At 39.2% G+C, this 18,687-nt stretch overlaps 1 long non-coding RNA gene across 1 annotated transcript; it reads left to right on the forward strand.

Annotated features, from left to right (window-relative positions):
* Window positions 1-9,357: 9,357 nt before the first annotated feature.
* LOC121027261 (uncharacterized) lies at window positions 9,358-18,307 on the forward strand. Its single transcript, XR_005788632.1, has 2 exons — window positions 9,358-9,633; window positions 17,769-18,307. It is a non-coding gene; the product is annotated as an uncharacterized LOC121027261 (long non-coding RNA).
* Window positions 18,308-18,687: the final 380 nt, after the last annotated feature.

Genomic DNA, 18,687 nt, shown 5'->3' on the forward strand with positions numbered 1-18,687 from the left:
TCGGAAACAGGCTCCAGGCTCCGAGCCATCAGCCCAGAGCCCGACGCGGGGCTCGAACTCACGGACCGCGAGATCGTGACCTGGCTGAAGTCGGACGCTTAACCGACTGCGCCACCCAGGTGCCCCAATGCAATCTAATCTTAACTGTTGGCTAGATTACCATATTCTGTTGGCTAGAAGCAGGTCACAGATCTATTCACATATAAGAAAAGGGGATTAAATAGAGACATGGATAGAAGGAGAAAAAAATATTGGTATTGGAGATCACCTAAGGTCTGCCAGCCATAGTTACCACTAAACTTTTTGTCAGCAGACTAATACCCTTGAATAAATGGAAGAACATATTTAAGATACTAAAGAAAAAAAGACGTAATCCAAGAATTTTTAACTAGCAAAATTTAACTTTCAAAACAAAAGATAAAACCATTATCAATATGTAAGAACTAAGAGGATATTGATCTCATGTGCTCATTCTGAGATATCTCAGAAAAAAATATTTAGACAACCCAAATTGGTAGAGTAGAACTATGATGATGATTAAATATACACTTACTTATAGAGTTAAGACTAAGTGAGGATTGGGGTGCCTGGGTGGCTCAGTTAGTTGAGCATCTGGTTCTCGATTTCAGCTCAAATCATGATCCCAGGGTCATGGGTCAACCCCAACATCAGGCTCTACACTGAGCGTGAAGCCTGCTTAAGATTTTCTCTCTCTCTCTCTCTCTCCCTCTGCTCCTCTCTCCCACTCCTACTCTCAATCAAATTAAAAAAAAAAAAATTATAAATACTAAGTGAGGGTTAAAATAGAAGGACTAGACTTCTAGTTTCCAGTCCAGCATGTAAGGAGCTTGAAAGTCATCATTCTGTTCTAGCCACAGGTAAAATACTGAACAAAGTGAAAAGTAAAAACAACCTTTTTCTCATATCCATCAAAGAAGTGATGTCACAGGGAAAACTGATGTCCCCAAAATTGAAGCACAAAACGGGAGATACAGAGTCACACTTACCAGAGCAGAAACCCTCAAGCAGGAACCTCTGTGGGAACCAGCACCAGGGAGGAAACTGGAACTGGAACTGATGAATTGCTGGGGGCTCAGAATACACGCATCTGAGATCTAAAAACTGTAGGGGTTTCCAGTCATAGAGGGCACCAGGTGTTGTGAGTTTTGCCTCTAGAAGCTCGACCAGGTTCTTACTGTGAATATAAGAGAAAAATCCCCTTACACTTTTAACAGTGGGCAGGTAAAATGAACCATTTTGAAATACTCTAGAGCATTCTGTTCTTCTTAATATGGTCTGTCCTCAGGAGAAACTATTTTATCATTCCCTAAACTATTAGGGCTTTATCAAACACTAACCTAACTAAGAAAAGGAAAATACCCATACTAGCTCACTCTAGCTAATCCTGTCCCACGCAAAAAGGAGAAAAAAATTGAGAAACAGGAACAGGCTCAAAAAAGACAGAGACCTGGGGCGCCTGGGTGGCTCAGTCAGTTGAGTGTCTGACTTCGGCTCAGACATGGTTCAGCTCATGATCTCATGGTTAATGGGTTCAAGCCCACATTGGGCTCCGTGCTAACAGCTCAGAGCTTGGAGCCTGCTTCAGATTCTGTCTCCCTCTCTTTCTGCCCCTCCCCTGTTCACACTTTGCCTCTCTCTCAAAAATAAATAAATATTTTTTAAAATTAAAAAAAAAGAGAGACCTAATCACACGACTATAGAACATTTTCCCTTCCCCCACATGTAACCACCACATTACTAAAGGCCTATTTACAGCAGTTCCTTTTACCCAGTGTATCATGTATGGCTATCAAGAAAGAATTACAGATATACTAAAAAGAAAATAAACACAATCTGAACAGACAGAGCAAGCATCACAACCAGACTCATCTAGCAGGATGACTGGAATTATTAGACTGAGAATTTAAAACAATTATAATTAATATGCTCAGAGTTCTAATAAATAAAGTAAAAAGAATGCAATAATTAATGGACAATGTAAGCAGAGAGATGAAGATTCTATGAAAGAATCGGAATGAAATGATGGAGATCAAAATACTATAACAGAAATGAAGAATGTCTTTGACAGACTCGTTAGCAGACTGGACGTGGCTGAGGGAAGAATCTTTGAGCTTGAGGGTATCTCAATAGATATTTCCGAAATGTAAAATCAAGGACAAAAAATACTGAAGAAAAAAAAAGGGGGGAACACAATAGTCAAGAAGTTTGGGAGAACTACAGAAGGTGTAACATACACATAATGGGAATACCAGAAGGAATAGAAAGACAGCAAGAAACAGTAACAACTGAGAATTTCCCAAAATTAATGTCAGATACCAAACTACAGATCCAGAAAGCTCTGAGAACTCAAATCAGGATAAACACCCCAAAAAATCTACACCCAGTCATGTTATATTCTAATGGTAAAAAAAAATAAATCAAAGGCAAAGAAATAACCTTCCAATGGTATACACTGAGTAATTTACAGAGTTGTTGAATCATTATGTTGTACACCTGAAACCAGTAGAACACTTCATGTCAATTATGCTTCAGTGGAAGAGGAGGGGAGGGAGTGATTGAGGAGGAAAAGAAAGAAAGAATCCTGCTGGAAGCTAGAGGAAAAAAAAATGCTATAGAAAAGCAAAGATATAAATTACATTGGCTTCTTCTCAGAAACCAGGAAAGCAAGAAGGAAGTGGAGTGAAATATTCAGTGCTGAGAGAAAAAAAAACCCTAGAATTCTGTAACGTATGAAATTATCTTTCAAAAGAAGGAAAAATAGACACTTTCTCAGATGAACAAAAATTGAAGGAACTTGTTGCCAATAGACTTGCTTGCAGTAAATGTTAAAAGAAGTTCTTCAGAGAGAAGGAAGATGATATAGGCCAGAAACTTGGGTCTACATAAAAAATGGAAAAGCATAAGAGAAGGAATAAATCAATGCAGAATAAAAACTTTTATTTTTCTTACTCTCAATTGATCTAACAGGTAACATTTTCCTCAAAATAATAATAGCAAAAATTCAGTTGATTGTATACATATTATATACATGTATATAATATATATACATATATATATATACACACACATACAAACTTGTGTATAAGTTAAATGGACAACAGTAATGGTAAAGAGATGGAAGAAACTGGGATTATTTTGTAATTATAAAGTAGCCAGACTACCCACAAAGCAATACAGCGCTATTTAAAAATGGACATTTACTTGTAAATGTATACTGCAAAAGCTAGTATGCCACTAAAAGAGTTTTTAAAAAGTATAATTGATATGTTAAGCAATAAGAAAAAATGGAATTATATAATATGCTTGATTGAAACCACAAAAGTCAGAAAAAAAGTAGAAATAAGCAGGAACAAAGAACAAAAGCAACTAATAGAGAACAGTAACAAATATGGAAGATATTAATCCAACAATATCAATAGTCACTTTATTTTTTTAATGTTTATTTATTTTGAGAAAGAGAGTGGGGAAGATGCAAGAGAGAGAGAGAGAGAGAGAGAGAGAGAGAGAGAGAGAGAGATTCCCAAGCAGGCTCCCTGCTGTCAGCACAGAGCCTGATGTGGGGCTCCAACTCACAAACCATGAAATCATGACTTGAGCCAAACTCAAGAGTTGGAGACTTATCCAGCTGAGCTACCTAGGCACCCCTCAATAGTCATTTTGAATGTCAGTGGTCTAAATACACCAAATTTTTAATCAACAGAGATTGTCAGCATAAGAGTACAGCAAAAAACAAGACCCAACTATATGTTGCCCATAAGGCCCCACTTTAAATATAAAGAGTCATATCAATTAAAGTGAATGGAATGGAGAAAAATAAACCATGCTAATACTGGAGCACCTGGGTAGCTCAGCTGGGTAAGTGTCCAACTCTTGATTTCGGCCCAGGTCATGATGTCACAGTTCATTAGACCAAGCCCCACAGTTCATTAGACCAAGCCCCACATCTGTGCTGACAGCACAGAGCCTGCTTCGGACTCTCTTCCTCTCTCTCTGCCCTTCCCCCATTCATGCAAGCACATGCTATCTCTCTCTCAAAATAAATAAATAAACATTAAAAAAAAATAATAAACCATGCTAACACTAATCCAAGAAAAGATGAAAGTAATTTTAGGTAGTGCAGACTTCAGAAAAAGCAACGTTATGAAGTTATGATAAAAAGGGGCATTACATAATGATAAAGGTGTAAATTCTCCAAAAACACATAACAATCCTCAATGTGTACACACCAAACAACAAAATGTCAAAATATACAAAGCAAAAACTTATAGTTACAGAGAACAAACTGGTGATTGCCAGAGGGGACTGGATGGGGGAATGGGCAAAATGGGTAAAGGTCAAAAGGTATAAACTCCCAATTATAAAATAAGTAAGTCATGGGGATGTAATGTACAGCATGACAACTATAGTTAATATGCTGTATTGCAAATCTGAAAGTTGCTAAGAGAGTCAGTCTTAAAAGTTCTCATCACAAAAAAATTCTCTAATTGTGGTGACAGATGTTAAGTAGCCTCCTTATGGTGATCATTTGGCAAAACTGTATACAAGCACTGAATCATGTTGTACATCTGAAATTAATGTAATGTTGCATATAAATTATACCTCAATAAAAGGATATATATCCACAAGTGAAAAAAATTCAATAATCCCTGTGTTTTTGAGAACCAGGATTCTTGATGTTTAAGAAAGGACACAAAAATTTAAAAGTGTTTAAGTAAAAATCCTGTAATCCTATATTAGAATGGAAGTAGCAGTATGATTTCTGGAGGTCTTTTGTATTTTAAAAGATGACACACACAAACACACAAACATATAGAATAGCATTACTGCCATGTTGAAATCATCAATTTATGAATGAATGAGTCCAGGGACCAACACGCTGTTCCACAAGGAGACTGATAATAAATATTGTTGGCTTTGCAGGGCCCATGGCCACAATTAAAACTACCCAATTCTGTTATTAGAGAAAAAGCAGCATGGATAATGTATAAACAAATGTCCACAGATGCATTCTGATAAAACTTTATTTACAGAAACAGGAGCTGGGGATCACTTGGCTCACAAAGCTTTGCTCACCTCTGAGTTAGGCAATGGACACGAATGACTGCTAACATCAGAAAAGTACAGTCCAGACAGTATTTGCCTTGAGGGAAGAGAGCAACACCCCTATACTCTGATCAGGTTTTGGGCTCCAGCTGCCAAATTACAAGAGATTCACAGGACAGATGTCCATGTTAAACAGAGTAAATTTAAGAAACTCTACAGGTCACTCTACACAAGTTCTTCAACATAAATTGAAAAGAAAAGAGAAGGTGGGAGAGGGGAATTTTTAATACATATTAAATTATTTTAAAAGGGTTAAGACTCTAAACAAAATATTGACCAATTTTTTTTTTTAAGAAAAGAAAAAAGTTCCCGAGGCCTTGGTAGTACTTTTAAATTTTTATTGGCTCTTTCAGCATAGAGAATGAGGAAGCATTTGTCTCTTAATCAAGGCAGTTTGAGCAATAAACTTTGTTGGCCTTCCACCACCTGCAAGGTTACTGGTCTCCCACTGAACTTTGGCTCTGGCACCAGCGGAAGGTAGAAGGAGTCTGCCTTTGGTAGCCTCGTGATTTCCCTTTCAAGACTCTCCTTCATTATCCCCCTCACACTCATCAAATCCTGCCTCGTTTCCTATTTGCAATGTATGATAAAGTTTTTTTGGAGGTTTGGGATCTCTACATACTACTTCTATTAAGTAAGTGTGAGGAACTTTGAAGAATGGAAACCCTAGGTGACATAAAGAAGTACTGTCATTCCCACTATATTGATAGCAAGGGTGACCGAATAGTGTATTGTCTAAACAGGGACACTTTTTAAAGTGAAAGTTAAGCATGCCAGGACAACAGGGATAAAACATAACTCTCCCAGGCAAAATGGGAAGCATCTAAAGGTGGAAACGTTTTTGGGCTGAGAAGAGCTGCTTATGGTCTAAATTATAGATAAATGTAGATTAACACATGCTAGGCCTCCTCCTTCAGCTGGCTCTGCCTCTGTGTCATGTGCCACTGTGCACTTGGCTGGGACACAGCATTCCTTCCGACAGACTACAGTACAAGAGATAACCCTCCATCTACCACCTGAGGGTAGCTCACAAAGTGCACCCCTTCTGATGCCTGCTTCCACAAGCAGAGTGTAGGTCTTTTTCAAAATAAAGTGCTGTCTTTCTTTCAAAACAAAACAGAACAGAACAAAACACTACAGTACAAGTTTCTGGATGATGATTCCACTAATTCTAAGCCATTCTATGTGTAAAATGGAAGTTTCCATAAACCGTGCAGCTTGAATATACAGAGAGTCAGGATACCTCTCACACAACTGGCAACTGGCTAGATATTGTGCAAGATTTGTTGTTGTTGTTGTTTGATTCTGTTTACTTGCCTGGAAAATAAATAGTTTCAACCAGAGGCTGTCAGAATATATTTTAGCTTTGCTTCTTTTTTTTTATTTTTTTTAACACTCATGTATTACTGAGAGACAGAGCATGAATAGGGGAGGGGCAGAGAGAGAGGGAGACAGAGAATTGGAAGAAGGCTCCAGGCTCTGAGCCCCTGGACACGGGACTCGAACTCACAAACTGCAAGATCATGACCTGAGCCGAAGTCAGACACCCAACCGACTGAGCCACCCAGGCACCCCTAGCTTTGCTTCTTATTCTGAGTGTCATGTGTATGTATGTACACAAATTCATGTACACTCTTTGTTAAGAAAGTGGACTTAAAATGAGTGTGTCAAAAGCAAAGAACAAAGGAAAACCAGTAACCTCAAAAAATGTTTTCTGAACGTGGTATCGCAGAATTCATCCAGGCCAGCAAACATGAGTTTGCCTACCTTATTCTTAAATATTTCTTTCTTTTATTAAAATTTTTTAAGTTTATTTATTTACTGAGAGAGAGAATGCAAGCAGGGTAGAGGCAGACAGAGACAGAGAGAGACAGAGAGAGAGGAGACAGAAAGAATCCCAAGCAGGCTCCGCAATGTCAGAGCAGAGCCCGATGCAGAGCTCGAATTCACAAACTGTGAAATCATGACCTGAGCCGAGACCAAGAGGCTGTCGCCTCACTGACTGAGACACCCAGGCACCCAACCTTATTCTTAAGTATTTCTAGAGAAAATGCTGCTGCAACCCCATTCCAGTAAGATGACGCCCTTAGAACCAGAAAGTTCCAATTCTTTTCAGTTTATATCTTCTGAAAACAGGATAGTGTTGGAAGTTCAAAAAAGGACAAGAAGATTGTAACTCAAGAGTTTCGAACACCTCTTTGGGGTTAGCTAGTTCCGTCAACCATGAATTGCTCCCCTCACTTCTTCATTTTCCAGAGCTGTGGGCTACAGTGATGTCCACAGGGACTGCAGTTGAGAACAATTAATTGACTCTTTTCCTGTACCAACACCCAAAGGTAAGCAGCAAATTGACATTTTGAGAGGTTATTGGTATGATGCAGAAAGTTCTGAGTTACAAGACAAGTAAGTGTAAGATTCATTGATTTAAAGCCATAGCTAGCTAGCATTTACTAAGTTTTGTAAAATATAGCAGGCAGCCATCTCTGCCTTGGGAGTTTACAAGAGTCTAAATCAGACAGACAAGTGAGACCCAGAAATCTAATGAGACCAAGTGACAAATGCAGAATGAGAAAATGAAATGAAGCTTAGCATCCAATAGTGACTCCAGAAACCAAAAAGTAACCCAGAAAAGCCTCCCCTGAAGACCCAGGAAAGTACCTGAAGTTTTCAGTAAGAGCTTAGTTTCCAAATAGCACCTTCGTTGCTGGAGAAGCAATACAGGATTCACACTACCTCTGCAGGCAGATCTGACTTCCAAATGGCTCAGTACTACGTCTTTGGAGTGGCTGCCCCAGGCAAGTCTTGAACACCACTGAGATTTCCCACAGTAAGTGTCTTTGTGTGTATTGTGGCAAAGAGGAGGAAGAGAGCTGAAATCGTTTATTCGCCTCTTTCCTATACCCTTCTTCCTCTTGTTCCTTTAAAAACAATTTAATGAAGGTAGAAGAACATTATAAAAAATATTTTTTCCACTGCACACGTGCTCCTTTTTAGTCCTCATCACATTATATTCAAACCGTGCATTGTGCCTAGCTCCTTGCAGTAGATCAAGTGGGTGGCCCAAAAGATCTCTCAGGGCCCATGTCCTTCACAATATGACTCTTCAGCTCTTCCCCTGAAGAGATGGAGTTTATTCCCCATCTGCTCCACCCCTACCTCGAATCTGGGCTGTACTTTAGACTTACTTTTGGCCACCAGAACATGACAGAAGTGATTCTGCGTCAGTTCTGAGGCTATGTCTCAAGAGATCTTGTTCATTGCCCTTGACGTCTTGGATCCTCACCATCATGTGAACGAGCTCAGGGTAAGCTGCCAGACGATGAGAGACCACATGAAAGGAATCCAAGTTGTCTCATTTGTCTTAGCCAAAGCGCTCCAGGCTTGCCAGTGCCCTGTTAAATTGCCAGCTGATAACAGGTAAATGAGTAAGCTCAGCTAACATCAGTCAAGCCTGGCTTACACAAGAAAAACTATCCATTTGACTCAGAATCATGAACTAAATAAATGTGTGTTGTTGTATGCTGCTGTTTGCCTTGCAGCATTATTATGGCAACACATAACTGCTATACCTCCCTACTAAATTTATTCACACAGACCTTAATATGGGACAGATGAATTAATAAATAAATAATGAGTGAATACATGAAATTGATACCATAAACTACATGCTATGATTTTAAAGGGATTCTGCCTCATTAAACACAGAAGAATTCTGAATTATCATCTTATGTTTTCCTAACTAGAAACTCTTCCTCTGCCTCAGCGCATCTTAGAATGCCTGACACTGACTGAGCATGTAGATCACTCTACTGACCTCAGGCAACCACTCAGCCAGCTGTGCTCACTCTGTCTCTGAGCCAAAGTTATGCAAGCAGAGGAACAGCACAGAGGAATGATGCAGGACTATAGGGTGTCTGCCCATTCTCGTCCCCAGATGTGGAAAGGGGGGGTGGTAGAGGTTGTTCACTGATGTTTCTGCCAAGAGTGGAGGGAAGAATGAATAAACAAGTATGCTTTGGAATGAAAGAAAAGAAAAAAGAAAACTTTTCTTCTCTCTCCCAGTCATGCACGCACACACACACACACACACACACACACACACACACACACTCAGCACAGATGTTGCCACACAACACATCAAAATTCCATAAAAACAAACAAAACTCTGTGATGAATACAATGGAATCTGCAGCCAAGGAGACCAGAAAATACTTGAGAAAATGTCTAGTAACTGGGCAGGACAGACACAGCTGTCTCGGAGGGCAGCACAGAGGCTCCAAATTTAGAGAAAGGGGGCATCCGTGTGAGCTGGAGAGCTAAGGAAGGCTACAGAAGTCTGACTTGACCCAAACTTTAGAGGCCCCGCTCAATGTGGCCAGATCTTGAGGTACAACTGTAAGTCTGGATGAAGATGCATCACAAAGCAAATAGAGGCTTGACTGTGAGACTACCATGGAAAATTTTCAGAGGAACCAAGTGGCTGCAAAAATCTTACATAAAAGAGTTATGGTAAGGTTAGATTGTATGGTGCTGCCATATCTTTCTGTGCAGATTTGGAGAAGTACAGGTAAAGAAAGAGTGGGGTGGTGATGTACTACAAGTATGAAGTGTTAAGGCTTCATTCTAAGGGCAAGGCATGTGATGCAATTAAAATGAAGTTACGCGAGTCAAAAATAGGGAGCATTTGGACAGAAGTTAAAATGGTCATACCGTACTGCTCTCTGCAAGCATTCAATAAACATAGACTCATAAAAATATACTTTTCCCTTGAGATCTTAGATTTATAGTGCATTTCCCTGGTTTTTAAACTCTCTAGAGTTGGTGAGACTTTCAAACCAATATTTACAAGGGAGCTCATGCTTCACACTCCATAACTTTTAGGGCTGGCAGAAGTGAGGGGGAGGGGAACACCTCTCTTTTCATCCCATCCCAACACAATAACGGATATAATCCTGCAGGAGTCTCTGAGCAAACAGCTGTGTTTAAACTCACATTTCCTTCTGTCACAGCCTGGTGATTCACGTTTCATTCCTCCTCCTACCTCCCTCCTTGAAACTGTAGTCCACAAGCTCACTGTTCCTGCCCACATCCCTCTTTTTTTTTTTTTTTTTTTTTTTAAGTAATCTCTATGCCCAACATAAAGCTTGAACTCACCACCCTCAGGTCAAGAGCTGCATGCTCTACTGACTGAGCCAGTCAGGCATCCCTGCCCATGTCCCTCTTGTTTTTCCAATGGCAGATGGGTGGCTGGCTCATAAGAAGGTTCTTCTTAATATTGCTTCATTCATGGGGTTGGAAGCAAAGGCTTTCTCTTTTCTCTTCTCTCTCCTCAGTGAGATGGGCAAATGTTGTTTTAGGGACCCCTAACCCTGAAGAACCCAGTGCTGCTTGAAGAGTTTGCTTTAATGCCTCTCCCTTTATAGCCTTCAAAAGAGCTTCTTCATCAGGTTTAAGGTATGGTATGTCACTCAGTGAGCCAAACAAAAGCTGAATACAACTCACACTGACGTTTATGGTATTTTGTGCTTAATGACTCTTATACTACACTTCCTAAATTACTCTCATAAAAAAAACTGAATTTGAAAAGCTATTTTTCTCAACTGCCACTAATACTCATCTCATTTTGTTCTGTTGCACAATTGAGCATGACAGATTTAGTCCGTGTTGATATGCTCAAATTTTTCCTTTCCTCCTGCTTTTCAGGCTACAATGTTTTCTTTTTGTTTTTGTTTTTTAAGCTGAGGGCAAACTAAATTTTCAACTACCTGTAACAATCTGATTTTTAAAATGTATCCTTCCAGTGGTTTTCTTTTGTACAGAAAAACAGACCATAGGCCTAAGACTGGTTTCAGAGTGTGCAATATAGAGCCAATCTTTGGATACTCCATCTGTCTTATGAACAAGGAAAAAGCAATTTGTTCTTTTTGCCCCAAAAGGAAGATTTGGTACTTCTGTGGTTGAGCAGTGCTAAGCCAGGGTTAAAATAAAAGCAGGGCACTTGTGTGCATATAAGATCAGGGCTTTGAAAATGCTACTATTTTATCTATTTTTACTTAGTGCCACGAACATTCTGCAATAAATATTTTTCAGGAAAGAAGCCCATGTAATAACCTAGCTCTTTAATCCGCAAGCCCCAGGCATTTTCATTAAGTCATTCAATACCAACAGCACTGACTGGACAAAAAAGCTGGGGCTTATAAACCAAAGTATCACTTCTATAGAAGGCTTATTCTAACTACTCTTATAAACACGGTCTTCGTTCAAAATCTGGGTTACCTACAAAGAGAGAGAAAAAACAAGAAAGGACAAGATAAGAAAAAGCAAATGTTATTATCTTAAAAAACAAAATAAGTATTCCGAAGGTGATGAAGGTAGTAGCAGAAGAGATCTGCTCCCAAATCTTTTTTTTTTTTTTTTTTTTTTTTTTGGATTTCAACTATAGTATTGAGTCCCTAAAAAGGACAAGAACTGGTATAACGAAAGCATGAGATACAGACAGTAGGTGCCTATTCTTACACATCTCATAAATTAATGAATTCATTTCTTCATTTTGAAAACGTTGATGAACAACTGCCACATTTTAGGCACTAGGCACAGTGCGACGTGCTAGAGCCACTGGGGTAAGTAAAACAGGATTCATACCCTCTAGTGCTCACAGTGGAAAGGAAGAAACAAATACATACAAACAATTATAATAAAATTCAAAATGTTGACAAAAGTGAATTATATTTGCGTTCATCTAGTTTTCTGTCATTACTCATTCAATCACTTATTCACTCATTCAACATGTATTGGGTCCTTTGTTTCAGGCGTTGTTCTTAGACATGGGAGATGAAAATGAACAGGATCATTAACAGGAGTTCTCTTACAGAAGGATGCCACTGAACACACGATTGACAATGCAGCGTGACATGTGCTATTAACAGTAAGATAGTCACAGAAAATGGGGCAAATGACTGCCTATGTGAGCTGAGAAAAGCAGTGACAATGATCCTTCACTCAACTGATAGAAAACCCTAACCTGCAAAGTAAGGATTTTCTACAGATGAAAAAAGTGAGGGAACCTTTAAAGATGTAGCCTTTCTTATTTGTGAATATGCTCATTTTCTTCCTACATTTGCCTTACAATGTATTTCAGGATTAAGGGATAATCTGGCAAGCCATTCTTAACTTCAACCTTCTAGAGTGTCAGCCACGGAAGCAGCATAGGATTGACTATGCTTGGGAAACGATTAGACGTCAGGGAAAACGAGCTACGAGAACTTAACTGGAGGTTTCTATTATTAGAAATGGCATGGACCAGGAGGATGGGAAGACAGTGGAGTAGAAGGACCCTAAGGTCACATGTCCCATGGATACAACTAGATAACACTCACATCACTGTAAGTAACCCAGAAATAGACTCAAAGACTGTCAGAAAAAAACTCTACAACTAAGGTAGAGAAGAGAACACATTGACGAGGTAGGAAGGGCAAAGACGGTTTTTGAGCAAAACAGAGAACAACAGGCCAATATCCCTGATGAACACAGATGCAAAAATTCTAGCAAGCCAAATCCAGCAAAACATTAAAAAAAAATTATTCGTTACAATCAAGTGGGATTTATTCCCAAGATGCAAGGGTGGTTCAATATTAAAAAATCAAACAAAAAGCATTTGACAAAATACAATATCTATTCACGATTACAAACCTCAACAAAGTAGGTCTAAAGACAACATACCTCAACATAAAGTCCTTACGCTAAAATCTCACAGCAAACATCTTATTCAATGGGGAAAAACTGTTCCCCTAGAGTCAGGAACAAGACAAGGATGTCCACTCTCACCACTTTTATTCAAAATAGTATGGGGAAGTACTAGCAATAGCAATCAGACAACAAAGAGATTAAAGGTATCCAAATTTGTAAGGAAGAAGTAAAATTTTTACTATTTGCATATGGCTTTTACTATATGCATACGGCATATTATACACAGAAAACCTGAAAGACTCCACCAAAACACAACTAGAACTGATAAATGAATTCAGTAAAGTTGCAGGACACAAAATCAATGTATAGAAATCTGTTGCATTTCTGTATACCAACAATGAAGTAGAGGAGAAATTAAGACAACAATTCGATTTACAATAGCACCAAAAATAATAAAATACCTAGGAATAAACCTAATCAAAGAGTTGAAAGACCTGTACTCTGAAAACTATAAATAAAACACTGATGAAAGAAATTCAAGATTGGGCAAAGAAATGGAAAGACATCTCATTCTCATGGGTTGAAAGAACAAATGTTGTTAAAATGTCTCTACTACTCAAAGCAATCTACACATCCAATGTAATCCCTATCAAAATGTCAACAGCATTTGTCACAGAACTAGAACAAATAATCCCAATATTATTTGTATGGAACCATAAAAGACCCCAACTGGCCAAATCAATCTTGAAAAAGAAAAACAAAACTGGAGGTATCACAGTTCCAGAATTCAAGTTATATTACAAAGCAGTAGTACTCAAAATAGTATGGTACTGGCACAAAAACAGACACGCAACCAATAGAACAGAACAGAAAACCCAGAAATGAACCTACAAACATACGGTCAATTAATCTTCAACAAAGCTGGAAAGAGTATCCAACGGGAAAAAAGACAGTCTCTTCAACAAATAGTATTGAGGAAACTGGACAGCTACGTGCAAAAGAATGAAACTGGACCACTTTCTTACACCATACACACAAATAAACTCAAAATTGATTAAAGACCTAAATATGAGACCTGAAAACATAACAATCCTAGAAGAAAGCACAGGGAGCATTTTCTCTGACATCAGCCACAGCAACACTTTTCTAGATATGTTTCCTCAGGCAAGGGAAATAATAGCAAAAATCAACTATTGGGACTACATCAAAATTAAAAGCTTCTGCACAGAGAAGAAAATAATCAACAAAACTAAAAGGCAACCTACTGAATGGGAGATGATAGATACAAATGACATATCTGATAAAGGGTTAGTCCCCAAAATATATAAAAAACTGATACAACTCAACACCCAAAAAACAAATAATCCACTTAAAAAATGGGCAGAAGACATGAACAGACATTCCTCTAAAGAAGACATTCAGACATCCAACAGACATATGAAAAGATCATAATCACTGATCGTCAGGGAAATGTAAATCAGAACTACAATGAGATATTACATCACACCTGTCAGAATGGCTAAAATCAAAAACACAAGAAACAACAGATGTTGGTGAGGATTTACAGAAAAAGAAATCCTCGTGTACCATTGATGGGAATGCCAACTGGTGCATCTGCTATGGAAAACATTACGGAGGTTCCTCAAAAAGTTAAAAATAGAACTACCCTAGGATTCAGTAATTGCACTACTGGGTATTTACCCAAAAAATATAAAAACAGTAACTCAAAGGGATACATGCACCCCTATGTTTATTGCAGCATTACTTACAGTAGCCACATCATGGAAGCCAAATTATGGAATGGGGCACCTGGATGGCTCAGTCAGTTGAGCGACTGACTTCAGCTCAGGTCATGATCTTGCAGTTTGTGAGTTCGAGTCCCATGTTGGGCTCTATGCTGACGGCTCAGGGCCTGGAGCCTGCCTCGGATTCTGTGTCTCCCTGTCTCTGTCCCTCCCCCGCTCATGCTCTGTCTCTGTCTGTCTCTCAAAAATGAATAAATGTTAAAAAACAATTATGGAAGTGCCCATCAATAGAGGAATGCATAAAGAAGAGGTGGTGTATATCTATAATGGAATATTATTTAGCCATAAAAAGGAATGAAAGCTTGCCATCTCCAACAACATGGATGAAGCTAGAGAGTATAAAGCTAAATGACATAGATCAGTCAGAGAAAAACAAATACCATATGATTCCACTCATATGTGGAATTTAAGAAACAAAACAGCAAAGGGGAAAAAAGAAAGAGAAGACAAACCAAAATTCTTTTTTTTTTAATTTAAATTCAAGTTAGTTAACATACAGTGAAGTACTGGTTTCCAGAGTAGAACCCAGTGATTCATCACTTCCAAATAACACCCAGTGCTCATCCCAACAAGTGCCCTCCTTAATGCCCATCACCCATTTAGCCCATCTCCCCACCCAGCTCATCTCCACCAATCCTCAGGTTGTTCTCTGTATTTAAGACTCTCATGGTTTGCATCCCTCTCTTTTTATCTTATTTTTCTTTCCCTTCCCCTATGTTCATCTGTTGTATTTCTGAAATTCCACACATGAGTGAAATCATGATATTTTTCCTTCTCTGACTTATTTCACTTAGCATAATACTCTAGTTCCATCCACATTGTTGCAAATGGCAAGACTTCATTCTTTTTGATCACCAAGTAATATTCCAGTATATGTGTGTGTGTGTGTGTGTGTGTGTGTGTGTGTGTGTGTACACACCACCTCTTCTTTATCCATTCATCAGTCGATAGACATTCAGGCTCTTTCTATAATTTGGCTATTGTTGACAGCAGTGCTATACATGTTGGGACGCATTCTTAACTACAGAGAACAAACTGATGGTTACCAGAGGAGATGTGGTTATGGAAATGGGTAAACTAGGTGATGAAAATTAAAGGGTATATTTATCATGATGAGCACTGAGTGATAATTAGAATTGTTGAATCACTATACTGTATACCTGAAATTAATATAACATTGTATGTTAACGATACTGGAATTAAACAAACAGCTTCATAAAAAATAAATAAAAGAAATGGGACAAAGAGCCCATTAACCACATCTAAACTTTCCTTTAAAAAAAAAAAGGATACCAAATTACACAAAGGAATGCATTATTTTAGCTTGTTTTTAATATTTTAGAATGAGCACTCTAATGTAGAAAAGGTCACCTTTTTTAATGTTTACTTATTTTTGAGACAGAGAGAGAGAGAGAGAGAGCGAGCATGAATGGGGGAGGGGCAGAGAGAGAGGGAGACACAGAATCGGAAGCCGGCTCCGGGCTCTGAGCCATCAGCCCAGAGCCTGACGTGGGGCTCAAACTCACGAACCATGAGATCGTGACCTGAGCTGAAGTCGGACGCTCAACCGACTGAGCCACCCAGGCGCCCCAAAAGGTCACCTTTTAAACCCATCATCTTCATGCTTCTTTACAGTATAGGAAACAGATTTGCAAAAAATATTTAGGACTAAGATAACCCATCCCCATTATTGCATTCCTTGAATGGTGAGGAGTAGCTTGCCATAGTGTGGGTGGGACGTGGAGTGGAAGGAAGGCAGTTAGTTTCCTTTCTTACACAGCTTTTTGTTTTATAGGGAACTAAAACCTGCTTGATTTTCAACATTCCTATTATATAATTGGTTTCTCTGTGCTTATCACTAATTCTCTCCCATAATCTTCCAACGGAAGTATAAAACTCTTTCTAATACAGTGTAACAGGTTGTTAAATTGAAAATGCCAGCTAGGTCATTGTAATATACTACATATGAAATCTCCTATGCAAAAAATTTCAAACCAAAGTACAGATTTTAAGAGATACCAGAGAACCAGTTAGTTCCAAAACCACAGGAGGATACAGAAAGGTCAAGAGATTGGAAATGAAGATATGATTTCCAAAGAAGGGTGTGTGTTTGTGCATGCACACACACCCATGCACACTACTAGGCTCTGAGTTTCACTTTCTGTGAGGGAAAAAGGTGGGATGATAACCCTTGGCAAAAAGGGGCTTCAAAAAAGAGCTTAAAATGTCTTCCCTGGAGTGTGAGACATGAGATGATTGAGATCTGACAGGCAGGCAGGAGGGGCAGGTGGTGACTTATTTGGGCAATGAAGCAACATATTTCTGGGAGAGGAGCTGAGGATCTCATGGAGAGAACTAGCCTGGGGACATTTTTTGCCCTGCTCAAGAGGACTCTCTGGCAGGGCTACTGAGCTTCTAAAGGAAGAGGCAATAGGAAATGGTGGCTGCGTGGACAGATAAAGAAGCAGCCTCACGCTCCCACTGCGGGTACTGTAGCTGGGTGAGCACAGCTGGGACGGGGGGCGTTCCTGCAGAACCCCCAGAGCAGCCCTAAGAGGAACACCAGCTCCAAACATCTTAACAGCAGAATCAGGGCTAATCTGAAATTTTTTCTCCACTTTTCCCTTTCTCCCACCAAACTGCACTCCCCAAAACCCACAGCATCAGTAGTAACAGCTTGCAAGTGGCAAACAAGTGGTCGGCAAGCACAGAAAAAATCACCTGCCCCTCTCCCACTGACAGCGGCTGGTCTGCCTCAGTGCCAGGTGGAGACTGCATGATAAACCAAATGCATGTCTGTAGTTATGGTTTAGTTATAGATCATGGATATTCTAATTTACATATTGAGAGCATATGTGAAATGGAAAGTTTCAAATTCAAAGGATCAAATTTCTGGTCTTTCTCTACAGACAATTTCATTTCTGCTTCAAACTGCCAATTCTTTCCTGAGCTCATCTTTTCTAGTAAAATTGCTGAAAGCACATGGTATTGCCTATCACTCTTTTCCTAAACTTTTCCCCAAAGCTATAGGCTGAGTAGAAACATGGTCTGCTTTTCAAGTCTCCAGAGGACAGTTTTGCTAATTGTTTTCCAACGGCATGACAATAGAAGTTTATTTTTTGGCCCCATGAAATGTCTCTTTTTGATTGGCAGGTGGCTATGTTCCAAGCATCAAGCAGCACTTCAGAAATCCAGTCTCTTTCAATTTTATGGCTCTACCATCATCAACCTGTAGCTTCACAGGCCAGCAAATTCATTTCTGCATGAGCCTGACAGAAGGGGAAAGAACACAAAGCATCTTCTATCAGAATTTTTTTGTGAACCAGGCCCCAAAATGTCATCAATCACTTTGTCTTGTGTTCCACTGGTCAGAACCCAGTCACATGGTCACATCTAACTCTAAGAGAGCCTGGGAAATGCAATATATATTTGTGCAAAGGAAGAAGAAACAGGCTTGGTGAACAACTAGACTGCTTCTGCCACTGGAGTGTTTTATTTTCTAAGAGTGAGCCAATTAGCTATGTGAACTTCTGGAGAATTTATCCAGAAGAAAGGAGGGGTGGGAGGAATCAATTACTGAAAAACTGTAAAAGAACAATGGGAGACAAAAATAGTGTTTTGATTACATCTCTAATTTGGGCTTGTTTGAAGCATAATTTTCAGCTGTCAAATGCACAACACCAGGTAATATATCAGTTGTGTTTTTACTTTGAAAACATATCTTTTACAGACCTCTGGGCTGATTTTTCTAATCTGGACTGACTGTTCTCACATCTGTTACACAACTATCATCCTGACACTTTCCTTCACCATCATCCAGACAAGGCCTTTACCTTGCTCCTGTTTTTAAATTTTTTTTAACGTTTATTTATTTTTGAGAGAGACAGACAGAATGCAAGTGGGGGAGGGACAGAGAGAGAGGGAGACCAGAATCCAAAGGAGGCTCCAGGATCTGAGCCTGACGCAGGGCTCAAACTCATGAACAATGAGATCATGACCTGAGCCGAAGTCAGATGCTTAGCCAACTGAGCCGCCCAGGCACCCCTATCTTGTTCCTGTTTTGTAGCGTGTT

This window comes from Herpailurus yagouaroundi, unplaced genomic scaffold (assembly GCF_014898765.1).
Source record: "Herpailurus yagouaroundi ecotype Mexico unplaced genomic scaffold, PumYag 28, whole genome shotgun sequence".
Taxonomy (NCBI): domain Eukaryota; kingdom Metazoa; phylum Chordata; class Mammalia; order Carnivora; family Felidae; genus Herpailurus; species Herpailurus yagouaroundi.